The sequence below is a fragment of the Pan troglodytes genome, chromosome 5 (genome assembly GCF_028858775.2).
Source record: "Pan troglodytes isolate AG18354 chromosome 5, NHGRI_mPanTro3-v2.0_pri, whole genome shotgun sequence".
In the NCBI taxonomy this organism is placed as follows: domain Eukaryota; kingdom Metazoa; phylum Chordata; class Mammalia; order Primates; family Hominidae; genus Pan; species Pan troglodytes.
This window is the reverse complement of record NC_072403.2, coordinates 10,105,148-10,131,600: the sequence shown is the minus strand read 5'-3', so window position 1 is coordinate 10,131,600 and position 26,453 is coordinate 10,105,148. Positions and strand designations below refer to the sequence as shown.

The following is a 26,453-nucleotide window of genomic DNA, read 5'->3' as shown; positions in this document are numbered from 1 at the left end:
TTCCTTCTCTATGTCTGTCTCTCTCTCTCTCCGTCTCTCTCTTTCTCTCTCTGTTTCTCTCCCTCTCTCTCTGTCTCTCTTTCTCCCTCTGTGTGTGTGTGTGTGTTTCTGTCTGTCTTCAAGTCCAAATTTCACTTTCTCATAAGAACACCTGTCATATTTGGATTAATAGCCCACCCTATTTCAGTATGACCTTATTTTAACTTTATTAATCACATTAATGAAGTAACCCTATATTTACAGTAACCCTATATTCAGACAAGGTCACATTCTGAGGTCATGGGGGTTAGGACTTCAATATATAAATTTGGGGAGGTGGGACACAATGCAACCCATAATACAGTCCCAGAGTGATATAGGTATTAGAGTTTGGATTCAGCCTCAAACAGAAAGTGGGGCATACCAGTGGATCCAATTTCAAGGAGCTGAGGAAAACCACGGCAGAATAAAAGAGCAAAGCCATATACCACCCTTCGGTGCATATATGAGAATGAACGAATGTATAGTATTACCCATTTGACTTCAGGTGTGACATGGAAGTATGGTACAGTAGGATGACACAAAGGAGTTGTCATTAGCATCACTGCTGTGATCATCATCAAAATCACAGCCAGCAAGTCCTCAGCACCTACCTAAATGAGCTATTTTACATCACTCGACACAGCTAATCCTCAACTTGGACCAGTGGGATGGGTATGACTTTTATCCTGTGAACAAAATTCTCTGAAAGAGAATTTAGAGGAAAGAGACTTTATTCCAGTAACAGTTGGCAAACTGAAGAGACACAGCCTTCACTGTAAAATGAAGGTATGTTCCAGAGAGCAAAGGGAAGGTTTTTCTTTTATAGTGAAAGATCCCATCCAGGTTCCACTCAGGTCCACTTAGTCAAATAAAGGATTCAAACTTGGTTAGCTCTGACCAGTTGATGTTTGGTGAGTTCTGATTGGTCAACACTTGTTGAGTTCTGATGGGTTGACATAGGTCACAGTCTATTGGTTGGCTCAGGCAGCACAAACATGAACAGGCAGCTATGAAAGCCCCTAAGCAGACATGCAGGTTTTCCAGGAACTCCAAGTATGTGTGTGACCTCTAGTAAGCAAATGGCCATTTGGCTCTTTTGAAGTTAGGCTATTAGCCACTCAGGATTCATCTGAGGGATTGGCTCTTTCAAGGTTCACATTCCCCCCACGCCCCCCGTTTATCAAAACCTGTCAGCAGACAGCTCTGATGATTGATTAGGTTGGTTGCATCCCATCACCGTGCTAGAGTGGCTGGCAACCTGTTCCAGATTCTTCTAGTCCCGTGCAGAGATCCTTTGACAAGGCAGTGATCAACTGAGCAACTAGAGCCATTTACTTATGAGAGGCACTCAGGCACCTGTTAAATATGAATTAACATCTCTTGGCTTAAGCTGGCTTCCGTTTCCAGCTGGAATGAGTCTAAAGTCTCAAGGTCTTGGGTCAGCACGATCCTGGTGAGGGTCTCATGCAGACATCTGTTAAAGCAGGCTAGAATGATTTTAAAGAGGAGCCAAATGCTTAGCCCAAGGAGATTCGTTACAATTTGTAGGGCAGAACACAGAAGGAATCCTATACCAGAAGAAGCCGGCTGAAAATATCTGGAAACTGGAATTCTAATCCAGCAAGCCCAGCCAAGAGGCTTTCTGAAGGTGTCCTTTTCAGACAGCCAGCTGTAGGATTTGGCCAACTTTGGATCTCAGATGTTTCTAATTCAACCTGAATGGAAGTATTTACCCAGGTGCAGCAGGAAGTGTTAGTGACAGCATAAACACCACCACATGCAACGAGGAGACCGTCTAATGCAATGTGGTTGTGCAGGATCGCACGGGCAAGGGAATGTGGAAATCTCTGTTGTGCCCTGATGGTACAGGCAGTGGAGTGGGCAATTCTGCGAACCATGCAGGAAAGGTTTCTGATCCTATATGCATTCCAAGCAGGGTCTAGCCCAAACCAGGACCCCAGAATCCTTTCCCATTTAGATCCTTCACTAGAGTTAAGCCCATCAGGTAAATCACATCCTTGAGAGTATCCACAGCTATCATCTTTATAATCTGAGGGGCTATCACCAGCATAGTCATCAATTATTGGTAGAGCTCTTTTGGCCCTGGGATGTAGATTCTATATTCCCTGAGTTAGAGACTTAATAACAGTGACAGGAGCAACGGCTTGACCCAGAAAGCAAATGCCTGTGTTTTCTCAGGACCTGAGGCAGGGGTAGAAAAAATCTTTTTGGCTGATGTAGCTGCAGCCAAAAACACAACCTGAAGGGGCACATAATTATCCTGAGAGGTTATGAAAATTCAAGGAGCTGTTTACAGGCAAGAGAGGGTATGTGGTCAAACCAAGTACCTGTCTTAGGTAATGACAGAGTGGTATGATCCAACCGGCAGATTTGGGGAGCCACAGAGGAGACTCTTAAGCTTTCTTTGGTATATTCTGCAGAGAGGAGTGTTACTAAGTGTTCTGTTTCTATGGGATTTTGCAAGACACAGAGGAGGGGGGTGGTGAGTATTCAGAAGAAGGGGAGGAAATGCAAGGTAGGGTAATAGGAAGGTATTTATGGGATATACCAGTGAGGAGAAAACAAGGATGAACCTCAGGAGCATGAATATGCACCCAATAGGCAACAGCAAGTGAATCAAACAGGAGTACCAAGCAACTGAGCACATTAGGGAAGCTGGTCACTGGGATGATTATAGGATTCCTGTTTCCTCCGATGACTTCGGCAGGGGGAAAGGTGACGTATCCAACACTCAGGTTGCCTGCAGAAGCAAGGATTGGGATTGCTGTACCTAGGCATTATCTTCCCACGAGTAGGAAGAACTGGAAAGCAGAGTTGAGAAAGAAAGGAAAAGGAAGAAGTACAGCATGGTGTAAAAAGAGGGGATTACAGAGAGTCCAGCAAGGCAGTGAGTCCCATCGCGTGTCTAAATAGTGGAATATATGGAACTACCCCAGAGTGGCATAAGACACCCAGGAGGCATAAGATTCTCAAAGCTATGATAATTAAAATAATTGCAAAGTAAACATAAGGACTAGGCATGTTAGCTCAAGATAAGAAAGAGGTTATACAGGCCTGCTCTGGTATCTTGGGAGAAAGCAGTCTACCTCAGATGTTGTCTTCTTCTTGTCCTGGTGGCTGTAGTTTGATTAACTTGAGCTCGACATCAGTGACCAGTTGGGCGGTTGACTTGGTAGAAGGATCAAGAGCCTTCTTTTTAAATGAGAAATATGGATCCATGACTCAATGCTCTGTCATTTAGCAGCACATAGATTGGTTAAAAGTACCTGATAGGGTCCCCTTCCCATGAGGATGGAGGGAATTCTTAACTTGGTGTCTTTTCCATGAATTTCCTTGACAAAGCAGCAAATTTTTAGGCTGTAACTGATTATAAATAGCTTTTTTAGAAGAATAAAAGTAAAACCATAATTGTCAGTGGATTACATAAGACTTAGAATGGCCATAGTTAAAGATGCAATTGAGAAAGAAATTTGATTAATTCTGTGACATACAAGTTAATAATAATCAAAATTATGACTGATGGTACATATCATAACAGATCAGAATCTTAGGAATCACATATAATTTTGGAACATATATGAATAATGCATTATACAAATATAACTTAAAAGAAATTAAACACTATTTCTTGTTTGATAATGCTTCCCACATGACTTGCCCAATAAGCCTAATCATTTAATATCTCTACAAGATGAAAAATACATTATTTGATGCTCTCCAGGGACCCTACTGGCAAATCCTAAAGTTAATTTTAGATCAAAAATACTTAATTTAGAATCTTGTTCCTGAGGAAAACCCACCAAATATGTAAAACGGTTCAAAATACTTGATCAAAACAGAATCACAGGTCACTACTAAATAGTAGTTATTCATTTAACCAGAGTGATAATAAAAAGACTTAAAAAGCAATAAAGAATGTTACATGGATATAAAAACTCTAACCTTTTAAAGCTCAGTTTTCTTTTTCTTTTTTTTTTTTTTTTTTTTCGAGACGGAGTTTCAGAGTTTCATTCTTGTAGCCCAGGCTGGAGTGCAATGGCATGATCTCGGCTCACTGCAACCTCCGCCTCCCAGGTTCAAGCTATTCTCCTGCTGAGCTCAGCCTGCCAGATAGCTGGAACTACAGGCACACGCCACCATGCCCAGCTAATTTTTGTATTTTCAGTAGAGATGGGGTTTTGCCGTATTGGCCAGGCTGGTCTTGAACTCCTGACCTCAGGTGATCCACCCACCTTGGCCTCCTAAAGTGCTGGGATTACAGGCGTGACCCACCATGCCTGGCCAGTTTTCCTTTTTTTTAGAGACAGGGTCTCGATCTGTCACCCAGGCTGGAGTACAGTGGTGTGTTCACTGCAGCCTCAAACTCCTAGGCTGAAGTGATCCTCCTGCCTCAGCCTCCCAAGTAGCTATTAGTTTTCCTAAGTAACCAAAAATTCAATAAAGATAACATGAAACATAAGAAATTATCTTAGTAAACACAGAGTCTTTGTTTTCTAGGTCAGTTACCTAAAAGTAAAGAAAAAACCTCCTGTAGGTTTTTTAGATAAACTGAAAGTTAACCTGGTACTTGAATTTAATCAGACACAGGAAGAGTGTGTCCAGGGTTATGAATGTACTTATATTATAGAGGGATGTAAACAAGAAAACTAGTACCTTGAGCAGGGAAACTCATGGCTTTTAGTGACAGCATGGGAAGTTTCCTGGTTACATGGAACAACTCAAACACATCAAGAAAACCCAACAATACAGAATCAAGTTACACTGAAGGTAACATTGTTTCTCTAGACCTTCAAGGTAAACGTTTCAGCATCAGGCCACAGCAGCAGTTAGAACTGGAGAAAAAAGTTACAGTAGCTGAAGAAAAGGTTGAAGAAAAAAGATATTACCCGAGCCAAGCAAAAAGATAGACCTTTTCAAGGTTAGAAAGAAGAGCTGCATTTCTTTTTTTTTTTTTTTTTTTTTTTTTTTTTTTTGAGACGGAGTCTTGCTCTGTCGCCCAGGCTGGAGTGCAATGACGCGATCTCGCCTCACTGCAACCTCCACCTCTCAGGTTCAAGTGATTCTCCTTCCTCAGCCTGCTCAGTAGCTGGGATTAGAGGCGCCCACCACCACACCCAGCTAATTTTTGTATTTTTAGTAGAGGCGGGGTTTCACTGTGTTGGCCAGGCTGGTCTCGAACTCCTGACCTCAGGTGATTGGCCTGCCTCAGTCTCCCAAAGTGCTGGGATTACAGGTGTGAGCCACTGCATCCAGCCGAAGAGCTGCATTTCTAACCTGAAACTAGAGAAGTTAGATAGATCTCAGGAAGAAATGTGGCAGAAATAGAAACTGTTGTAGTTCAGAGGGTGGCTGTTAAAAAACAGATTTCAGAATTAAAAATCAAAACCTCTTGCAATTTTTTTTTTTTTTTTGAGATGGGGTCTTGCTCTGTCGCCCACGCTGGAGTGCAGTGGCGTGATCTCGGCTCACTGCAACCTGCGCCTCCTGGGTTCAAGCAATTCTCCTGCCTCAGCCTCCTGGTAGCTGGGATTACAGGTGCACACCACCATGCCCAGCTAATTTTTGTATTTTTGGTAGAGACAGGGTTTCACCACGTTGGTCAGGCTGGTCTAGAACTCCTGACCTCATGATCTGCCCTCCTCGGCCTCCCAAAGTGCTGGGATTACAGGGGTGAGCCACAGCTCCTGGCCTTAATGTATTCATTCTTAACAATTTGGAAAATTCCATGAGACGTTAGACAATTCTAGCCATCATCTCGAGTTAAATTTTCTATTAACCATTTCTACATTACTTGTCTGTTAGGCACATATCATGAAAGCAAGAATCTTAACGTTAAATACATGCATATTTTGCTGATAACTCAGAAGATCTTGTTACTTTTATTAAACAAACAGTATTAAACTAGTGTTAGTTGCCAAAAGTTGACTAAAGTCACATGAACTTGAAAAGCATTTGGGCTTATTTACTTAATTTATGAATACTCACATTTATTTAAAAGTCAATTTGGGGCCAGGCGCAGTAGCTCAACAAAAACAAACGAACAAACGAAGTCAACTTGGTATTATGTAGACAACATACGAACAGACATGCACACACTTGTATACATAAAAATATATACAGACACAAATAAAGATTGTATGGCTTTAATTTTAAAATTTTAGCCATGTGTCAGGTGTAACTTACTTGTTTAAATGGACGGTTGGATTCTAACTGTGTCTCTGTAAATGGAACAGGTTAAAATTTATGTCTCACATGACCAAAGCCCTTACTGAGTTTTAGAGAAAACAGGGTAGCAATTTACGTGTCAAATAACTGAGAGAACCTAAGCTTTGTCAAGAAGGAGTTTGAGTGTGTTACAGGAGGATTACAATGGGTGCCAAGATAACCTAAAATTATAGGAATTTATCACAGGATTTTATGAGGAAAAATAAAGATGAGCCTAGACAAAGTTTAGAAATCTTTTCAAAATAATCAGCTGAAGGCCAAAAAAAAATCATATCCTGGAGACCAATTTAGTTATGTGATTTCTAACTTAGTCTCCATTTTCTAACTGTACTGCTGAGCTCAGGGCTGCCAACTCAAGCATTAGCCCCCCACTTCAAGAGAAGGAAATAGGGGCTTGATAGGTCTCTAAGGAGTTCCTTTCCAGGAGGTGCATTGTATGGGAGCCGATGGAACACACGAAAATCAATGATTGTCAGTCAGGACCCCCCAGTTGGAGGGATAGAGATTTAGGAACCATCACAGGTTGGTCGGCTCCTGCAACCATCCAGATGAGTTCAGAACTCTGGCAGGGACACTCCAGAGTATCAGGGTTAAGGACAGAGTGGCTCAATGTCAACTAGAGCTCTATTCCCAGAATGTCCCTGGATCATCCCTTGTCCTGCTTGAGGGTAGAGGGCCAGGGACTTTATCAAGATTTAATTGCAGCCATCATTTGTATTTGGGGCAATCCTTTTTAAAATGTCTGGAACATCTTCTGAAAACACACTTTTTTTTTAAATTTTGGTTTTGAAGAATGGGCATGTTTGAGGTGTCCCTTGCTAATTGCTGTAACTGAAGGACCATTAACTTAGCAGCCTTCTCTTGACAGTCTAATGCTCAAGTAGCCCTAGATTCTTTATTCTTTTCTAAAGTTTTGGATAATGAATTGGCCAAAGAGGCTATTTCATAAGGTTACTTTACAGCCCAGTTAAGGTCAAGCTGTTTTACCAGGGTACTGAGAGCTTCAGAAAGACCAGCCACAAAAAAAAAAAAAAAAAAAAATGGAATTAAATAAATGGAATGTTTCATCATTTAAATATTTGATCTCCAAATTTTGTTGGAAAGTCTGTTCAAATTTATCAAAATAATCAAGAATGGTCTCATCCTTTTTTTGTGTAAACAGTGTATGGCTTTTCAGTTTATCTGATGGGGAAAAAATAGGGGAATGGCTTTTAGTAATTTGGTATCCTGTTTCTGTGCCTTATCAAATCCCTGGGCACCGGTCTGCTTAAAGTCCTCAAAGAGTCTTTCCCATTCAGCAGCTAACAGCTGATCAAGATTGATAAGCCCTGATGATTAGGCTACAATGTTACTCAAATTCAAGGAAGTTAGTCTTCAAGGGACTAGGGAAATGTTTTACTAGGGCCAAAAGTTCTGACATGGACTAAGGAGCGTGGAATTTGCCAATTTCTACTCCCCATTATTTGGGCCTTAAAAGGGGCTGAGTCTGGAGGAAGTGGAAATGTCAGAAGAGAAAAAGAGGAATTCAGAAAGCGTGAAAGAGGAAGGAGGGAGTGAAAGGTAAAGTAGAGGCCTTGGAAAAGATGCAGCAGACAGGCAAGGTGACAGGAGAGGTGAGCTAGCAGAAGAAGGGTCTTAGAGACGTTTTTCTGCAGCTTTAGTTTCAGTCTCCCAAGTGCTAATCTCTTTTTAATTCATTAAGATGTTTGCCTAATTTGGAATTGCTTTCTTTAAGGGAAGCATAGTAGCTCTTGATTTTATTCGAAACTCTAAAAGTACCAACTGCAAAAGGCTTTTCATTATCTCTGGGAAGTTCAGTGTTTTCTTTGTTCTAATTGTGAGCACAGATAGGCAAGTTTTAGAATTTCAAAAGAACCCCATCTTGGCCAACAAAGTTTTTAGATCATCCCAGGTAATTTTTGTCCAGAGACCTAGCCAATTACAACTCTCTGGACCATAATTTTTGCTCATAAAGCCAGTTGGAGTGCCAGAGGGCAGCTGATCATCAGGGAAACACAGAAATCACGGGTTACCCATTGCACTAACCTGATGAGGGCATCCCTCTAGTGCACCTTAGAGTGTCCTCACAAAACCTGATGGAACAGCTGGGTCTGCAACCTTATGAAGAGGCCACCTCTGCAAACCAGATGGAGAGGCCCCCCTTCCTGGGGAGGTCTCTTTCAGGGTCCAGATCAAGAGGACTGGCTGAGGAGGTTAAATAAAGTCTCTGAGGCTTAGATCAAAAGCGTGGGAGAAGTGCGTGGTGGTTCACACCTGTAATCCCAGCACTTTGGGAGGCCAAGGCAGGTGGATCACCTGAGGTCAGGAGTTTGAGACCAGCCTGACCAACATGGCAAATCCCCGTCTCTACTAAAAATACAAAAGTTAGCTGGGCATGGTGGTACATGCCTGTAATCCCAGCTACTTTAGAGGCTGAGGCACAAGAATCACTGGAACCTAGGAGGGAGAGGTTGCAGTGAGCCGAGATCATGCCACTGCACTCCAGCCTGGGCAACAAGAGTGAAACTCCATCTCAAAAAAAAAAAAAAAAAAAAAAAAAAAAAAGGCGTGGGAGGTCTGAATTCAAGAGGGCTTACCTGAGGCTTCCTGGCGTCTCTGAGAAGACAACTGAACTCAAAGGACCCTTGCAGATCCCAATGTGTTGGTTCAGGACAGCATCAGGAGAAGAATCAGTGTTGCTTGAATTCCACTTCTGATTCCAAAGAATGTGAACAAAACTTCTCTGAAAAGGAATGTAGAGGAAAGAGACTTTATTCCAGTAAAAGTTTTCATACCAAAGAGACACAGCTTTCATGTAAAGTGAAGGTGCAGTCCAGAGAACAATGGGAAATTTGACTTTTATAGAGGAAGTTCCAACCCAGGTTCTCACTAAAGTCCACATATACACATGAAACATTTAAATGTGCTTAGTTATGATTGTTTGACGTTTACTGAGCTCTGGTTGGTTAATGTAGGTCACAGCCTATTGGTTGGTTCAGGCAACAAAAATAGGAACAGGCAACTATGAAAGTCCCAAAGTTATGCAGACATGCAGGTTTTCATGGAACTCAGAACACGTATGTGACCTCTAGTCAGCAAATGGTCACTTGGCTCTTACTGAATTTAGGCCCAGTCACCCAGTCAGGATTCATCTTGAAGGATTGGCCTTTCAAGGTTTGCAATCCGCCTTTTCATAAATGAGGAAACTGAGACTCAGAAAGATTGAGTAGTTTTGTCAATCCACCAGTGATTAATGACATAATACGGGATTGCTGTCTGTCTGTCTGGCTCTAAAGCCTGTGCTCACCACAGCCACTCTGCTTGTGTGGATTCCCATTGAAGTAAATGGCTGCCTGGATCTCTGAAAGAAGAAGCGACATTGAATGGAGGCCGTGCTGGGATTGACTGTGGATGTCTGCCATGGACAGGAATGTGGGAAGTTGGGGTGTGTGTGCTGTGTCTATGCCACGCAGTGGAAAGAGCTCTCGACAAGGACTCCAGAGAGCTTGGCTCTTGACCTGACTTTCAGTTTATGGGCTACAGGTGCCACTCATCTGTGTATCAATGGCCTCACTCACTAAACAAAAAAAATAAGAAGATGATTTCAAATTTCCATTTTGCCCTAAAATTCTATGGCTTTTATATAGCTATTTTATTTATTTATTTATTTAATGAGACAATGTCTCACTCTGTTGCCCAGGCTGTAGCACAGTGGCACATTCTGGGCTCACTGCAACCTCTTCCCCTCAGGCTCAAGCAATCCTCCTGCCTCAGCCTCCTTATTTCTATGAGTATAGGCACACACCACCGACAAAGCTAATTATTTAAGGTTTTTGTAGAGACAAGGTCTCACTATATTGGCCAGGCTGGTCTTGAACACCTGGGCTCAAGCCATCCTCCTGCCTTGGCTTCCCGGAGCGTGGGGATTACAGGCATGAGACGCACGGCTGGGCCTGTGGCTTTTATAATGAAAATAATTGAATTACTCCTCCTTTCTACTGAGAAACAATGTATAAATGTATTAAATTTACATATAGGTGCATAGCTGTACATAAAAGAAAAAGAGATTTTTATAGAAAAACAAATATTTCTATCTGAACAGGATTACCTAGAGAAGTTGCAGGATGTCTTTCTCAACAAATGTTTAAGTTTGTAAGAAAATACCTGTCTGCCTGTTAACAAGAGCCTTCTGGATGACCAGGATTCAGAATCATGTGGATGACCCGTGTTCTTGGGTAAAAGCTCTGGAGCGCTCATCAATAGCCCACGAGCACTTACGAATGAACTCCACCATCATTCATTGTTCAGTTTGGGGATGAGTGAGCCTAGGTGGGAGGCCATTTGCATTCATCCAAACCAGACTGTATTCTTCATTTCACAGGGGTGCTGGAAGGATTAATAACTGTCTGGAAATGTAACATTTGTAAAGTATTTTGTAATCCTTGAAGAAAAGACACCGGATATATGTGAGATCATTGGCAGCCCTGAAATAACAGCATTGTTTTTCCCTCTCTCTTCCAGAAACCTGCCAATAAACTCTCTTTTTTATATAAATGCTGTCATCCTGCTGTGAAGAAATTTCAAAGAAAAGCCTTGGGAACTTTTCCCACCCTTTCCCCCTGTGATTCACCGTTGTTCTCAAAACAACTGTTTTTATGTCTGAAACGTTCAGAGCTTGAGAACTCGAGGCAGAATTTGACTGTATCTTTCCTTTTGGAAGTTGGCACACAGGCTACTCAGCAGGCACCTTCCAGTCCAAAACTCCCCATGAGAAAAGAGCAGGCTGTTTCTTTCCTTGCCCCTCCTACACACTCTGCTCTGCCCTAAGGGCTGCTTCTCCAGACCCCATCTGGGGACAGGCGAATCCAGGCAATGCATGAGTTGAGTGGGTAAGAGCCGGAAATGGGGTTGGGAGACAGCTCTGCCCACTCAGGATCAGCCCCTTATTCAGAATGGTTAACAGCACATCCTGATGAGATTAGCCCTAATAAACATTAAAAAATACTGCAATCCCACAGTCATTAAAACAATGTGCTATTGGCATGGATCAAAGGATTATGATGTAGAACAGTCAAAACAATTTCATCAAGAAAGAACAAAGTTAGAGGACTCACTCTACCGAATTTAAAGCCTTATTATAAATATACAATAATCAAGACATTGTAGTTTTTATAGAAAGACAGACAAACTCATGACTAGAACAGAGGATCTCAGAAATAGATTAAGACATATATGGTGAGTTGACTTTGACAATAGTATCAAGGAAATTCAATGGGGAAAGAATAGTCTTTTCAACAAATGGTGCTAGAACAATGAGATAGTCATATGCAAAAGAATCAACCTTTACCTGATACCGTATGCAAAAATTAACTGGAAATGGAGCATGGACCCATTTGTACACCTAAATGTCAGAGTTAAAACTATAAAATTTCTAGAAGAAAACAGAAGAGAAAATCTTGCTGACCTTGGTCTTGGCAAACGTTTCTTAAATATGAAACAACAAGCACAAAGTATGAAACAGAAAACAAGTTTGATGTCATCAAAGCTAAAATGTTTGCCCTTCTAAAGGATATGAATATAAAAGTGAAAAAGTAAGACAGAGATTGTGAGAAAATATTTACAAAACGTATGCATCAAAAGACTTGTATCTAGATTATATAAAGAGCCCTTACAATTCAATAAGAATTCAAGTGAATCAATAAGAAAAAAATACCCAAAAAATTTGAACATACACCTCAACAAAGTAGATTGACTGATGGCAAATAAACACATTAAAAACATGATCATTATCCAAAGTCATTAGGCAAGTGCATATTAAAACTACAATAAGATGCCACTTTACTCCCACTAGAATGGATAAAAGACTAACCATACTAAGTGCTGGCAAAGACATGGGCAACTAAAGTTCTTATACACTGTTGGTGAGAATGTAAAATGGTACGACCACTTTGGAAGACAGTTTTTTCTTAAAAGATGAAGCATACACATACCATATAACCCAGCCATTCAACCCATGCACAAGTGTACATGAATGTTCATAGCAACTTTATTTATAATAACAGCCAAAACTGAAAACAACCCAAATGTTCAACAGATGGATGGATAAACACACAGCAGTATAGTATCCATAAATGAATATTACTCAACAATAAAAAGAAATAAATTATTGATACATGTAAAAATATGGTGGAATCTCAAAATCATAATGCTGAGTGAAAGAAGCCAAACAAAAGAGGCTACATGCTGTATTATTTCACTTACATAAAATTTTAGAGGCCAGGCACGGTGGCTCATGCCTGTAATCCCAGCATTTTTGAAGGCCGAGACTGGAGGGTCACTTGAGGACAGGAGTTCGAGACCAGTCTAGCCAAAATGGTAAAACCCCATCTCTACTAAAATACAAAAATTAGCCGGACATGGTGGAACACATTTGTAGTCCCAGCTACTCAGGCAGCTGAGGCATGAGAATCGCTTGAACCTGGAAGGTTGAGGCTGCCGTGAGCCGAGATTGCGCCACTGCACTCAAGCCGGGTGACACAGTGAGATTCTGTCTCAAAAAAAAAAAAAAAAAAAAAAAAAAAAAATTAGAAAATGCCAACTCATCTAAAGTGATAGAAAGCTGACCAGTAGTTGCGTGGGGAGGGAAGATTTCCAGAAGGAATGAGGAAACCTTTGGGGGTAATGGATGTGTTCATTATCTTGGTTGTGGTGATGGTTTCACAGGTATTTACAGATATAAACATCACTGAATTGTACAATTTAAATATGTAGTTTATTATATGTCAATGTCATTCAGTCTTTTAAAATGCTGTCTTGATCCAGTTTTGGGGGTTTTTTTTGTTTTGTTTTGTTTTTTGTTTTTTGTTTTCTTGAGACAGCGCCAGGCTGGAGTGCAGTGGCACGATCTCGGCTCACCGCAACCTCCGCCTCCCAGGTTCAAGCAATTCTCCTGCCTCATCCTCCCAAATACCTGGGACTACAGGCATGTGCCACCACGTCGAGCTAATTTTTGTATTTTTAGGAGAGACGGGGTTTCACCATGTTGTCCAGGATGGTCTCAATGTCTTGACCTTGTGATCTGCCTGCCTCGGCCTCCCAAAGTGTTGGAATTACAGGCGTGAGCCACCACACCTGGCCCTTGATCCAGTTTTTAGGCCCTAGCTAGAGGCCTGTCATTTCCCTTTCTTGAGCAGCTAATTTAATTCCACACCCCAACCAACTCCCTTAATGGGATCTCACACTCCAGGCCACTATTCCTCTTCCCTAATTAACCCAAGGCTAAGTACCAGACAACCAAGGACAGCCCATATGCCACAGAGCCCTGAAATTATTCCAACTGGTCAATCCTAAGCGTGCCAGCACTGTCTCGCCCGTTGCTTCCTGCAGAAACCACAATAAGGGTGCTTGCTCACAGCCCCCCTCCCTCTGCCTTCTGACCCACCCCAGTGCTTCCCTCAGGCAGCCCTCCTGTACTCATACAAACCTGTAACACTTTCTGTTTCCTTTCCCATAATCTGTGTCTGGCATCATACCTCATCCAAGGTAGTTTGGTTGAAACAGTCCATTGTACTTCCATGAAGCTGCTTAAAAACAATGGTACAGTTGACTCTCCCTATCCTTGGGTTGTGCATCCGCAGGTTGTGCATCTGCAGGTTCCACCAACCTCAGATCAAAAATATTCAAAGAATAAAAATAATACAACACTAAAAAATGATGCAGGCTGGGTGTGGTGGCCCACGCCTGTAATCCCAGCAATTTGAGAGGCTGAGGCGGGCAGATCACATGAGGTCAGGAGTTCGAGACTAGCCTTGCCAAAATGCTGAAACTCTATCACTACTGAAAATACAAAAATTAGCCAGGCGTGGTGGCAGGTGCCTGCATTCCCAGCTACTCGGGAGGCTAGGGCAGGAGAATCACTTGAACCCGGGAGGCAGAGGTTGCAGTGAGCCAAAATCGCGCCATTGCACTCCAGACTGGGCGAAAAAGCAAGGCTCAGTCTCAAAAAAAAAAGCAAATAGAAAACAATACTTCCATAGCATTTACATTGTATTAAGTATTATAGGTCATCTAGAGGTGAATGCAAGATAAGAGAGGATGGACACAGGTTATCCGCACATGCAACATCATTTTATATCAGGGACTCGAGCATCAGCAGATACTGCTATCCTGAAGGTCCTGGGACCAATCCCCTCTGGATACCCAGGGATGACTATAAAAAAAACAGGAATGTAAAGATGATATGAATCTACTGCCATCATTTTACAAAGGAGAAGGAAGACGAACAGAGAAAGCCATCCTCCTGCCCCTGTCATCAATTCATCAGCTGTATAAGTGGGAGAATCTTTTAACTGGAAGTGTCTGAACTTTACCGGATGAGAGGAGGAATGAGTGGGGGAAATGTAAGCTTTGGGGAATAGAAAACATCTCTTTGCAAAGAAAATGACAGCAACAAACCCCAGAACAAATAGAAGAGAACTGGTATGTGAAGAGGTGATCCAGTGGCAAACATCCGTGTATGAATAAATGGCAGTGATGACAGGTGGAGCAGCAGAATCAATACTGAGGCCAGCTAGTGGGAGCCCACACAGACAGCAAGAAGGGAGCCCAGGCAAGCCTGGCAGGGCCCATCTGACCAGAGGAGCCTTTTCCCTTAGGGAAGGCTTGGGCAGCCAGATTGTCTCAGATAATGATGGTCTTGGCAAGCAAAGGACAGCAAATGCGTGGATGTTGAGCAGGGCCACAGGTGACTCGCCACACACCCACCACAGCAGTGGAGACACAGCATGCTCTGTCTGAACCCTCCCACTCCCAGTGGCCATTCAAAACAGTCCCTTTTCTTCTTGTCCCCAACACCCTCATGGTGTCATTTCCCAGAGGCCGTCTTCTCACCTGCAGATTTTGCCCATTGACTTGTGCAGCAGCCCAGCCCTCCCTCGGGGGTGGAAGATTGCAGGGCACACAGGCCTCGGGAAAATTCTGCCCACCTGCCACACAGCACTTTTCAATGGCGGCTCACAGAGGCTGAGCAGCGCTGCTCTGTCCATCTACCCTTTCCTACCTAAACTGCGTTCGCTAGACTGTGAGACAGGCCCCGGAGGGTTCCTGCTCATTCCTCCAAAAATCAATGCTTCAAAAACCAATTTACCAAATGACCAAATTCACCAAAGGACTGAGTCATGAAAAGCCGATTTGCTGAGTTGTTGACTGGGACTCACAATTACCGATTGGGACTCAGCAGGCCAAGGCCAGGGGCTACTCACAGGGTTGGTGCCAAAGCCACAAAGTAATAAACAGAGATTTGGCCTTGGGCATTCACTCATTCATTCTCCCTGGATAACTCTGCTAAAGGCCTGTGGATTGAGTTGGCTTCTGGTCCAAGGATTTGGGGACCCTGGGTCCCCACTGTTGCTGTCTCAGCCTCTTGCCCAGGAGCAGTGTCTCCCGAATGCCTCTGATGTCATTTGTAGCAGCCCCACTGGTTTCCGGGTTGGAAGTCCAGGCTGCTCATAACCGAGGGTGAGCAGGCACAAAGCCTCCAATTGCACTCTAACCTGCAGAGATGCAGGCAGTCACCTGCTATTCTTGATAGACAAACCCAGGACACATAGGGTTATCCACTGCAATGAAGGCAGCTTCTCCAGCTGCCTCTGGCCTTTTATGCACCTGCACCCTCTACACTCCAGTCTCAATATTGCAAGAGATAAGCCTGTCTATACTTTAAGTAATAATGTTGAAAGATGCCCTTATCTGTACTGGAAACATGTTCTATAGATTTTCTCGCGGCCTGCTTGGAACTGTCCCTTTCCCTTGGAAATTAGAAGAGATCTTGTCACTTGGAGCCATCATGTCTAGATTTCACCAATATAGAACTATCAGGCTTCCTGCAGCCAGTGCTAATGGAGACCGATTTTCTTTCAACGCGATTCAGGCTGCAGACCCTTGGTGAGGATGAGCTCACACTGTCTGTCCCACCTCCTTTAAGGCTTCTGTGGAGACTTTTGGAATCTGTTTTACTGACTTTTTTCATGGTGATCATTCATTATTCAGCAATTCAGCATTATTCAGCTTTTTATAACCTATTCTAGCACCAGCGTTTCATTAATTCCAGGATTGATTCCATTTGAGAGACACCCAGGCTGTTTCAGCTGCCTCTGTTTCCCTCCAGCTGCCGTCTTCCAGCCTTGCTGCTCAGTGCTGCTGAGGGCCATCACCCAGGAGGAGACCTCCCTGCTTTCCTGTAGCAGGCCCCTGGTTTCTGGGTCGGAGGTCAAGGCTGCTGACAACCAAGGGGTGAATGAGCACAAAGTCTGCATTTGCACTCTAGCCCAAGAAGAGTCCAGCCTGGGCTCCTCCCACCTCAGAAAAGGGAGAGCTGACTCTATATTTAAAAGGCATGTCATCAAAAATAACTTGTTTCTGCTCTCTCCTCCAAATTTCTTACAGCAGGAAAAGAATGAACTTGGCCGTGTACTGGAATCAGATAAGACTGCCCGAAACTTAAAAGTGTTGAGGAAAATAGAGGGCAAGTTGCTGGGTCAGTTATCTCTGTTATTCCTCATTTTATCCATTAAGGTGCTTTTCCAGAAAACCTTTCCAAGCAGTAAGGAACCTTTTAATGTTTTCCTACAACAGACTGAAAAGGAACAGGGGTGTCCATGGCCACATGCTTCCATCTGGGTGAATGTCACCGCTGAAAACCTGTCGGCTTGGCACTTTGAGATGAGTGTCTTGAAGACCTGCTGTTTCCCTGACCCTGGTAGTGTCCCTGAGAGGCTTGGAGCGGGACGGCAAAGTTCAAGGACAACTAGCATTGATATTGGTATTGAAATTAGACAGGGCGTCATTCCCACCATCAGGACTGGGACCGCTGCCTTTGTTGAACTTTGTCACTAACTAGGACTCGGGGCTGAGCTCTAGCTTTGAGAGTAGGTGCTCTTTCCGGGATGCCCGGGGAAAAAATATCAAAACATAGACTAATCTAAGCCTCATTTTTCCCAGACCACGCCCGTCTTGGGACAATCAAGGACTTGGATGACAATCCCACTAGGGTTTGTCGCCAGCAGCCACCTAGACACCCCCATCCCTTGCCTTATACTTACCCACAGTTGGGAACCTGAAATGTTTCTCCTTTCAGCTATTTTTGCATTTCACTTTTCAGAAGTTTTATTATCATTCCTTCTGCCCAGGGCCTGGTGGGCCTCTGCTGTCCTCAAAGTCAAGAATTCCTTTAAATAGTAAAAGTCAAGAAGAATTTTTTTAATCCTAAAAGCCAAGAAGAATTCCTTTAAATCATTACAGGCTTTCCAGCCAATGAGTGCCATCTGGCTGGTCTTTGAGTAACTCCTTCGCTTGATTGAGCCCTCTTGTGGTTCAGGGGGCCCTTCAAGTTTTCAGCTTGGACACAAAAAGGCAAAACACACTTCAGAGAGTAGTCATATACAGTTGGCTCTCTGTAGGTTCCACATCCATAGATTCAACCAAACACAGTTAGAAAATATGCAGAAAAAAATGTTTTCACAAAGTAACAAAAAGCAAAACTTGAATTTGCTGCATGCCGAGTACTCCATTGAATCCACATGAATGAAGTAATGTGTAGGGATTGTATTCAGTATTATAAATAAGCTAGAAAGGATTTTAAATACGTGGGAGAATTACATGGGTTATATGCAAATACTATGCCATTTTTTATCAGAGACTTGAGCATCCACAGATTTTGGTATCTATGAGGTGGTCCTGGAACCAATCCCCAACGGATACCAAGGGATGACTGTACTAGGAAAAATGTAAGCAGGTCATTAACGGCTATGCCAGAGAAATAGGTCGACGCTAAGAACTGAGTTAATAGCAGACAGCTCTGATCTGAAGGAGGCCGATGCACTAATCCAAGGCCAAGGGCAGGCTGAGAACAGAGGTGACAGGGCTCAAGAAGGTGGAAGGGCAGAGAAGGAGGTTCCTACGGGGTGGCCAGTGCGTGGACTGAAGGAAAGGCACAGGCGTCTGACCCAGCATCCAATAGCCCATCCTCTGATGGTCTTTATGTGATCTAGCCTGCATGATTACTGCCTCCAATATTCTTAATATTCTCAATATGCTCTCATAGTTCAGATTTCTAAATCCATCTGCTTAGAAACCTCAAGCATTGTTCCTTAAAACAATTCCTCTGTAATGCAGCCTAGTTTTCTAAGCAAGGGAGCTTGTCCTCCAGCACTTACTGACTCGTGGCAAGTGATGCCCCAGAGATGAGGACACTACATTTATCTAAATGTTTTTTTGGTTATGGATGACAGAAACCCCACAAAGAATAGCTTAAGCTATTTCTTAGGAATTTAGTTATTTACTATAAATTCTTTATTAAATAATTATGAGTTTGCCGGGTGTGGTAGCTCACACCTGTAATCCCAGCACTTTGGGAGACTGGTGCCAGGAGTTTGAGACGTGCCTGGACAACCTGATGAAACCCCGTCTCTACTAAAATTACAAAAATTAGCCAGGCGTGGTGGCGCATACCTGTAATCCCAACTACTCGGGAGGCTAAGGCACAAGAAACATTTCAACCCAGCAGGTGGAGGTTGCAGTGAGCCAAGATTGCGCCACTGTACTCCAGCCTGGGCAACAGGATGAGACTTTCTCTCAAAAAAGAAAACAAAATTATTGGAAGGTATTAGAGTGCATTGTGGGATCCAGGGAAGGGTAGACCGGCAAGTTGTGAGAAAAATGGGGATGTGTTTGCGTCTCAGGGATAACCGGAGTCAGGGTCTAGATCCCCCCAGGACTCCTCATCTCTAACTGTGAGTCTCTTCAGAAGCCTGCACTCTCCCTCTCTGTGGGACAGCTTTCTCCAAAGGCGAGAAACACGAAGGCCAACTCGTGAATCTCACATTTTATTGCTCTTACTGCCAGAAAGAAACTCTCTGTTTGACTAATAATTCAAAGCCTTCTGGGGGAAGATTCTCCAGGCTCAGTGTGGCAGTGTGCCAACCTGAACGCTCACTTTTGGCCACTTAGCCCACCCATAACGCCAGTTAGCTGTGGGGCCAGGGGAGAGCATGCCATGGATGCGGCAGCTCCCAGGAGCGCCATGGAGTAGAAGCACAACGCGTGTTCCCAGGAGAAGCAGAGAAGCTGGGTGTCTCGTAACACAGCTGTCCAGAACCTTCAGAAAATCCTTCTTCACCTGGATAATGCCCATTTCCCCCAAGGCTCTTCTCAGGTAACACCTCCAGAAAACTTTCTCTGACCCCAGTGGATCAGGTACCCTACCTACATGCCCCAAGCCCCCAGCACAGGCACCTATCTCTAGCCTTTATTTTTGATCCCCCTCCTCACCTGTGCCGTCCTGGAGAAAGCAACTGTGGCTGTGCATCTTGGCATTTCTAAGACGTAATCCAGTGCCTGTCCCATGACATGCTTTCAATTAACATTTCTTAAAACATGCATCAAAGAAACATTGAAAAATATGAGATAATACCATGGAAAGAGGCTACAGACCCACAGTATGAGTCCGTTCTCACATGCTGTAAAGACATACCTGAGCCTGGGTGATTTATGAAGAAAAGAGGTTTAATCGGCTCACAGTTCCACAGGCTGTACAGGAAGCATGGCTGGGGAGGCCTCTGAAGACTTTCAATCATGGCGGAAGGCGAAGGGAAAGGAGGCCACGTCTTACATGGCGGGAGCAGGAGGAAGACAGCAAAAGCAGGAGGTGCTACATACTTTTAAACAACCAGATCTTGTGAGAACTCACTACCAAGAGAACAGCAAGAGGGAATTCTGCCCCCATGATCCAATCACCTCCCACCAGGCCACTCTTCCAACATTAGGAATGACAATTCGACATGAGATTTGGGCGGGGACACAAATCCAAACCTTATCACCCAGGAAGTGTAAAGTGGCTTGCGGGCCACTGGGTGCAGAAGATGAGGCCTCTGAGGAAGTCCCGGTCAGCATCGCACACCAGCCCAGAGCAACCGAGGGTACTCACAGAGGCACCAAAACAGACTGAGTTTGTTCAGTTTATGTTGTTTAAAGAAGAGAATGTCTATTTTCAAGATTTTCATTAAAATTGTTTTAAAATTTTATATGCCGTCTCTATAAATATAAATTTCCTTCTGTGATTTCTGTGAAGCTGCAATCTCTGGATTGTCTTCTATGTTTATTTTGAATGAGGGAATGCGACAAGCCTTTATCACGTGCCAATTATGAGGCAGGAATGGTGCTGGGCGCCAAAACCATCAAGACGTTCACAGCTCTCAGACACCAGCGATCAAATCAGAATCACGCTGTCAGTGCTTTGGTAGAAGCACCCAAAGGGACTTTGAGAGCAGAGGAGAGAGAATTCTCAGTCAGGCTGGGGCATCTGGAATCTTCCAGAAGCTGCATTGTGGAGGGTGAGAGGTGAGTTGATTTGGGTTTTTTTATTACAGCACAGAATCTGGCTCTGGTGAACTCAGGCAAGATGGAACCACATTTGAAAGAATCTATGAAGACAGACTTGGCAAAGGCAGGAGTCACAGCAAAACAAGGGATCTGGCTAGCAAGGACTCACAGGTAACCCAGCTGGAGCTGCAGAGCTGACTGAAAGAGCTCCTCGCACTTCATGTCTTTCTTTATGTCACTTCAGTCACATTTCCAAATCCCGAGATGAGGATCCAGGGGCCTGGGCTGAATGACACCCCTTTCCTTTGGCCAGGAGAGGACAGAGGGTGTTACTGACACCCCCACAGTGTGGCACAGGATGGTGGAGAGAAATGTTCCCTGAATAATAAGGAGAAAGAGACGCTGATAGTAAAATAAGAAATGATCAGTAAAGTGAAAATTAGTTAAGTGAGGAGGTAGGGAAGAACATTGCAATTTTATGGAAATACAGTTGCTTATATGATTGGAGCAAAAGCCTAGTGTCAGAGAGCCATAAGAGTTAGCAAGATGAGTAGGCAGGGGTTGACCTTAAAGAACTTCCCGGGCCAGGCCACAGTCTATACCCTCTCCCGACAGACTGGAGAACCACTGGGAGGTTTGAGGCAGGAAAGAGACATAATGAGATTTGCATTTTTAAAAGATCCCTGGCAGAGATGGAACTGGATGGGAGGAGGTTGAGCTCCTGGAAGCCGCTTCAGGATCTAGGGGTACAAGGTGAGCTCTTTTCTGGACACGTTGAGTCTGGTCTGAGGTTTTTTTATTTGAGATGGAGTCTTGCTCTGTCGCCCAGGCTGGAGTGCAGTGGTGCCATCTCGGCTCATTGCAACCTCCGCCTCCCGGGTTCATGGCCATTCTCCTGCCTCAGCCTCCGGAGTAGCTGGGACTACAGGCGCCCACCACCACACCCGGCTAGTTTTTTGTATTTTTAGTGGAGACCAGGTTTCACCGTGTTAGCCAGGATGGTCTCGATCTCCCGACCTCGTGATCCGCCTGCCTCGGCCTCCCAAAGTGCTGGGATTACAGGTGTGAGCCACCGCGCCCGGCGAGTCTGAGGTTCTTATGAGGCTTCCCAGAGTCTTCATAATCCAAATCCTACCCACTCCCAATTATAAATAACAGCAAAAAATAATAAACAATATTATTCCCTCATTCATTTATTCATCAAGCATTTAGTGACCACCTATAATGTGCAGGTGTTGGGAATATAGCACATAACAACTTCTCTCTGTAAGGACTCACAATCCAGCGCAGATAAGTGAACACAGGAATACAGCACGATAATGTTCCGCTACAGAAAGAGACTGAAGTAAATTTCCTCTTTTGCTACGAGACTTAGGTGGAAAGAAAGAGTAGTGATGATTTTAAATATTATGGTAGTCCCGAAGTCATTCTCTTGCATCCCCAAAACTGACATACTCAACTCTTCAAATATCTTTAATTTTTACATTATGAAAACATAAAATTATCCAAAAAAATTCTTCCTCCACAATTCCTTTTAGTTTCCACTAAATAGTATATTTATATTCACACATGAAGATATATTACACTGCTGAACACCAAGTAACTGAGGAGAGGTTGCAAATAGCTGGAGTAAACAGCAAATTGATTAAACCATAAGTTGATAGAAAGTTCAGACGTTGCACAAACCGTGATCGCTCTCACGACCGACACCAGTGCAGCCCTGGGAGCACATCTTAAGTCAGCAATCTGGAAACTCCCCTGTGGCCACCTGTTCCCCTTGCTGTTCTCAGTCCCAGGCTCTGGACTTCATATTCACAGGCACACACACATCCCTGCAGACATCTGTTTTCAAGAAATGGTGGTGCCAAACTCCTCCTGGGAAATGTGCTGAGAAAATTCCTCTATCCGTGAGCTGTGAAGAGCAGAAAGCAAACGGGAGGGGAGGGCCCTTCCAGCTGCCCCGCTCTTGCCCGATGGATGGCTGCCGTCCACCTGAGGGCACCCATTTCAATGACAGCCGCTAACATCTTCCAATGCTTCCCTGGTGTCTTGCTGTGACAGTTAATTTTGTGTGTTAATGTGGCTAGGCTGCATTGTCCAAACATTTGGTCAAATGGTATTCTGGATGTTTCTGGGGTTTTTTTTCAATGAGATTAATATTTAGATGAGTAGATGTTGAGTAAAGCAAATGACCCTTCATAATATGGGTGGACCTCATCCAATCAGTTGAAGGTCTTAATAGAACAGAGACCGACTTCACCTGAGCAGAAAGGAATTCTGCCAGCAGCCGGCCTTTGAACTCAACGTGCAACTCTTCCTTGAGTCTCCAATGTGCCAGCCCACTTCCATCTTGCAGATTTTGGACTTGCCAAGCCTCCAAGATTTTATGGGTCAGTTACTTAAATCTGTCTGTCTCTCTCTCTCTCTCTCTGCATCTCTCTATCTTGTTGGTTCTGTTTCTCTAGAGAACTCTGACTAATATACTTGGCTCATCTTCAGCTGTGTGTCCAGATGTTTTGCCCCCAAGACCTGTAGTCAGCCTCTAGGGCCTCAATCCCAGCATGGTTTCTGCACCTGCCGTGCCGTGGTGTGGAAGGAAAGGTGAGAAGAAGGTGGGCTGCAATGGCACAGCACTGTTGGGCAGGAAACCTCACGCTCAGGCCTTATGTGAGCCTTTCTGCCCCTAATGCCCTCCTCAACCCGTCTATGAGAATGTGAGGCTTCCAATTGTGCTGCACTTAATTTGAAAGATTGGCAGAGCAAGACTGTACCAGAAAGTTCCCATTGAACCCTGGCCATCGACGCAGCCCCTATAAGGGGTCAAGAGCATGCCAGCCCCTCGCCCCTCTGCATTCATCAGCATTGGTTGAGTACATGCTGTGACTGACCGGTGTTGGTACAATGGGCACAGAGATTAATAAGACACAGCCACTGCCCCCAGGGAGCCAGAATTTCATGTCCCTTTTCTTTTATTCTTCCACAAAACTGGAAACATCATCCAGACATGAGAATTTCAAGATTTTTTTAAAAAATCCTTTCAGAAACCACTTAAAGGGAAAACCTACTGATCACCAACTGAGGGCTGAATTTTGACAGCCCCTAACATCCAGGTGACTATACCCAGGGGCATAATGGAATTCAAGTGCTAAGGAACCACAGGCATTTTAAAGATAAATTTAGTAGCATTTTTAGGCACTGCTGTTAAGCCTGTCTGTTCTACTCCCTGAATTGGGGGCATAGCTTTTAGGTTCTTGAAAGTGAGGCTACATCCATTACAGGTCAGATTCTTAAAAAGGGATATGCATAAGAGTTTATAGAGTTTTAAAATATATATGTTTTTAAATTATAGCCAAAATAGAGCACTCAGAGGTAATTACAGGCTTCCTTTAGAAGTAAACGTGGTTCAAAACTTCTTTCCCAGGAGGCTGTGTAGTTGTATTCACATTGTCGTCACTAGGTGGCAGCAGAGGAACTTCTGTGACTTTCAACCATTGGCTTTGGAAGGGATGGCGGAGGGGAGGCAGCTGACTCAGACTTCATTATAGTGTAGGTGAGTGTGCGGCGTTTTCTCTGGGCAGCAACTATGTTAAACCACCATAGTATCTATTAATGTCAAACAAGTACCCCACAGTATAGAACTGATTTTAATACATCATTATCAGTATGTGGCCAACAGGGAAATTTGCTAGATCTCAGATGCACTTTGTCTCCATTGTGTGGCCTTTCCTTGGTGTTTTTGAATAGTAGAGATAATCTAGTTTTAAAGCTGGTACTTTTGTGAATGTGTACTTTCATACTCCATGTCTCAGGTACCCCTAGAGGACTCACTTAGAATATTAAGTGAATAATATAGAATAACCCCAGGAGTATTCACTTCTCTCTTCTCAGGCTGCCTTGGTGCAGACAAATGTATTGTCCCCAACTTCCTGCCTTGTGCCCCAAGAAGTCCTACTAAAATAGTACATATGGAAACAGCAGAATGTGACTCTGTTCTCTGTGTCTGGAAATGAATGGATCAACCCCCAGTTAGGGATGCTGTAGAGATGTTTCCTGGATTGAGAAAGATAAATATTAAACTAAAAGGTGACCAAAGTTCCTTCTAATTCTAGGATTCCATTACTTATAAACATATGGCAATTACAATAAACTAGTGCTCCACAGTGACTCCCAATGAGCCCGCTTTGGGGATACCCTCCTTAAGACACGTTCAGATCATGCAGTAGCTACAGTTTATGCCACTCAGCCTTGAGCTAGAGGAGCTGCTCCACCAGCCCCTTCCTCTGTTTTCCGCCCCGGCATGGGCCCTTCCTCCATGGCCTTTATCACTGCATGGTCTTACATTTACTCGGGTGCTTGTTGCATCAATGTCTACCTCCTATCCTTCACTGAAAGGTGCAAAGGACAGAGACTAGGTCTGTCTGTGCTCAGCACTGTATCCCCAACACTTCACAGAGTAGGAGCACAATTGTTGAATGAATTACTGCATGCCAGTCCCCCTCGGGCCTATCACTTTTCAGAATATGGAAACCATCTGCAGACCTGGGCATCTTCATGTCCATTTCTCAGTTTCTGAGCTGGTCCTGGCTTTCTGCAGCTCAACCTGGTGCTCACAGGAGAGCATGAGAACTCTAGAGAAGCAGATGATTGGCCCTCTGAGTAAGGTTCCTTCCAGCAAAGTTTACACCGTTTGACCTGCCAAAACAAAGACTTGACTTGAACTGTCCCATCACATTGTAATTCCAGGGTCTTGGGCTGCCCCTCCCATTCAGAAGAGAGTTCTTTATGTCTGCAATAGACTCACATCCCTCTCCATCTTTAATTACAACCATCAGAACACTGCCGCTTTTGTTCTGCTTCCAAAATTCCCAAAAGGGGTGATTTTGCCCCCCAAAGGACTCACATACCAGTGTAGCCCTAGTGGGAAGCAGGACAGAGGGCGTCTCCCAGGCATATCAGACAGCACAGGGGGAAAGGATGCCAACACATGTTAGAATATGACCTGATGTGACCTAATATGACCCTTGACAGGTTCTTACTTCACATGTTGGCTTTAGTTTCTTCGTCTGTAAAAACAGAAGGTTTGGTCAGATAGCATCTCAAGTCTCTTCCACTCCTGAAAATCTGTAATTATGCCTGGGTCATGTGGCTGAAGGGCAACTACCTCATCCCAGGTGAAGATATCCCATTTCTAGACACACTAGTTTGAAGCCTGCTTTAGTAGATATATTTCAATCCCCAAAGAAACTATAAAATGATAGGAGCTTTTCCCTAGATTTTCTAACCTTCTCCTTAACACATTATGGCTGAATCTCTTACAGATGTTTCCTGACAGATCATAGTGAAATTACCTCTCAAGAATGATAACAATCAAATGGAACTTTGTCATTTTTAAATTTAACATTCACTATTTGGAGTTTCCTCAAGGATTTCCAGAGGCCTACATGATTATGGCACAATGGGTAACTTTTCTGGGGCCCGATTTTAGTAGCAGATGCTATGCTGAGCCGCTTGGCCAATCGAGGGGCCTGCCCACCTCCAGTCTCCACAGGGAGAGGCAGCCCTGTTTTTCTCTGCTTCCCTTAGCATACTCAACGACCATCATGAAGTGATAAAAGTTTCACTTCTTTAATGAAAACAGCACCCAAAGAGAGTCTAGTGTTTATGTTGGTGATGAACGTTGAAAGAAAGTGAATAGCTGTAAGAAAATGACAGTTCTTCCAGAAAGTGGAAGTTTTAGCTAATTATGGCATGGTAGTAGCTCTAGTCTTTTAAGGGAAAGAGAGTGTGTGGGAAATCCCTCAGTATTTTTT

General features: G+C 43.7%; 1 protein-coding gene across 6 annotated transcripts in view; it reads right to left on the bottom strand.

Moving 5' to 3' along the window:
* Positions 1–737: 737 nt before the first annotated feature.
* C6H6orf201 (chromosome 6 C6orf201 homolog) overlaps positions 738–26,453 on the bottom strand; it is a 92,204-nt gene continuing 66,488 nt past the window's right edge. Inside the window, exons 5-7 of one of the 6 annotated variants that reach the window (XR_010157533.1) lie at positions 8,865–9,010; positions 3,129–3,405; positions 738–1,495 (exon numbers count right to left, since the gene is read on the bottom strand). The gene's annotated coding sequence lies outside the window, so the exon portion shown is untranslated. Of the gene's footprint in view, positions 2,783–3,003; positions 3,406–4,640; positions 5,323–6,170; positions 6,261–8,313; positions 8,473–8,864; positions 9,011–26,453 lie in introns of those variants that run through there. The other 5 variants (XR_010157534.1, XR_010157531.1, XR_010157535.1 and 2 more) reach the window with 5 other exon arrangements.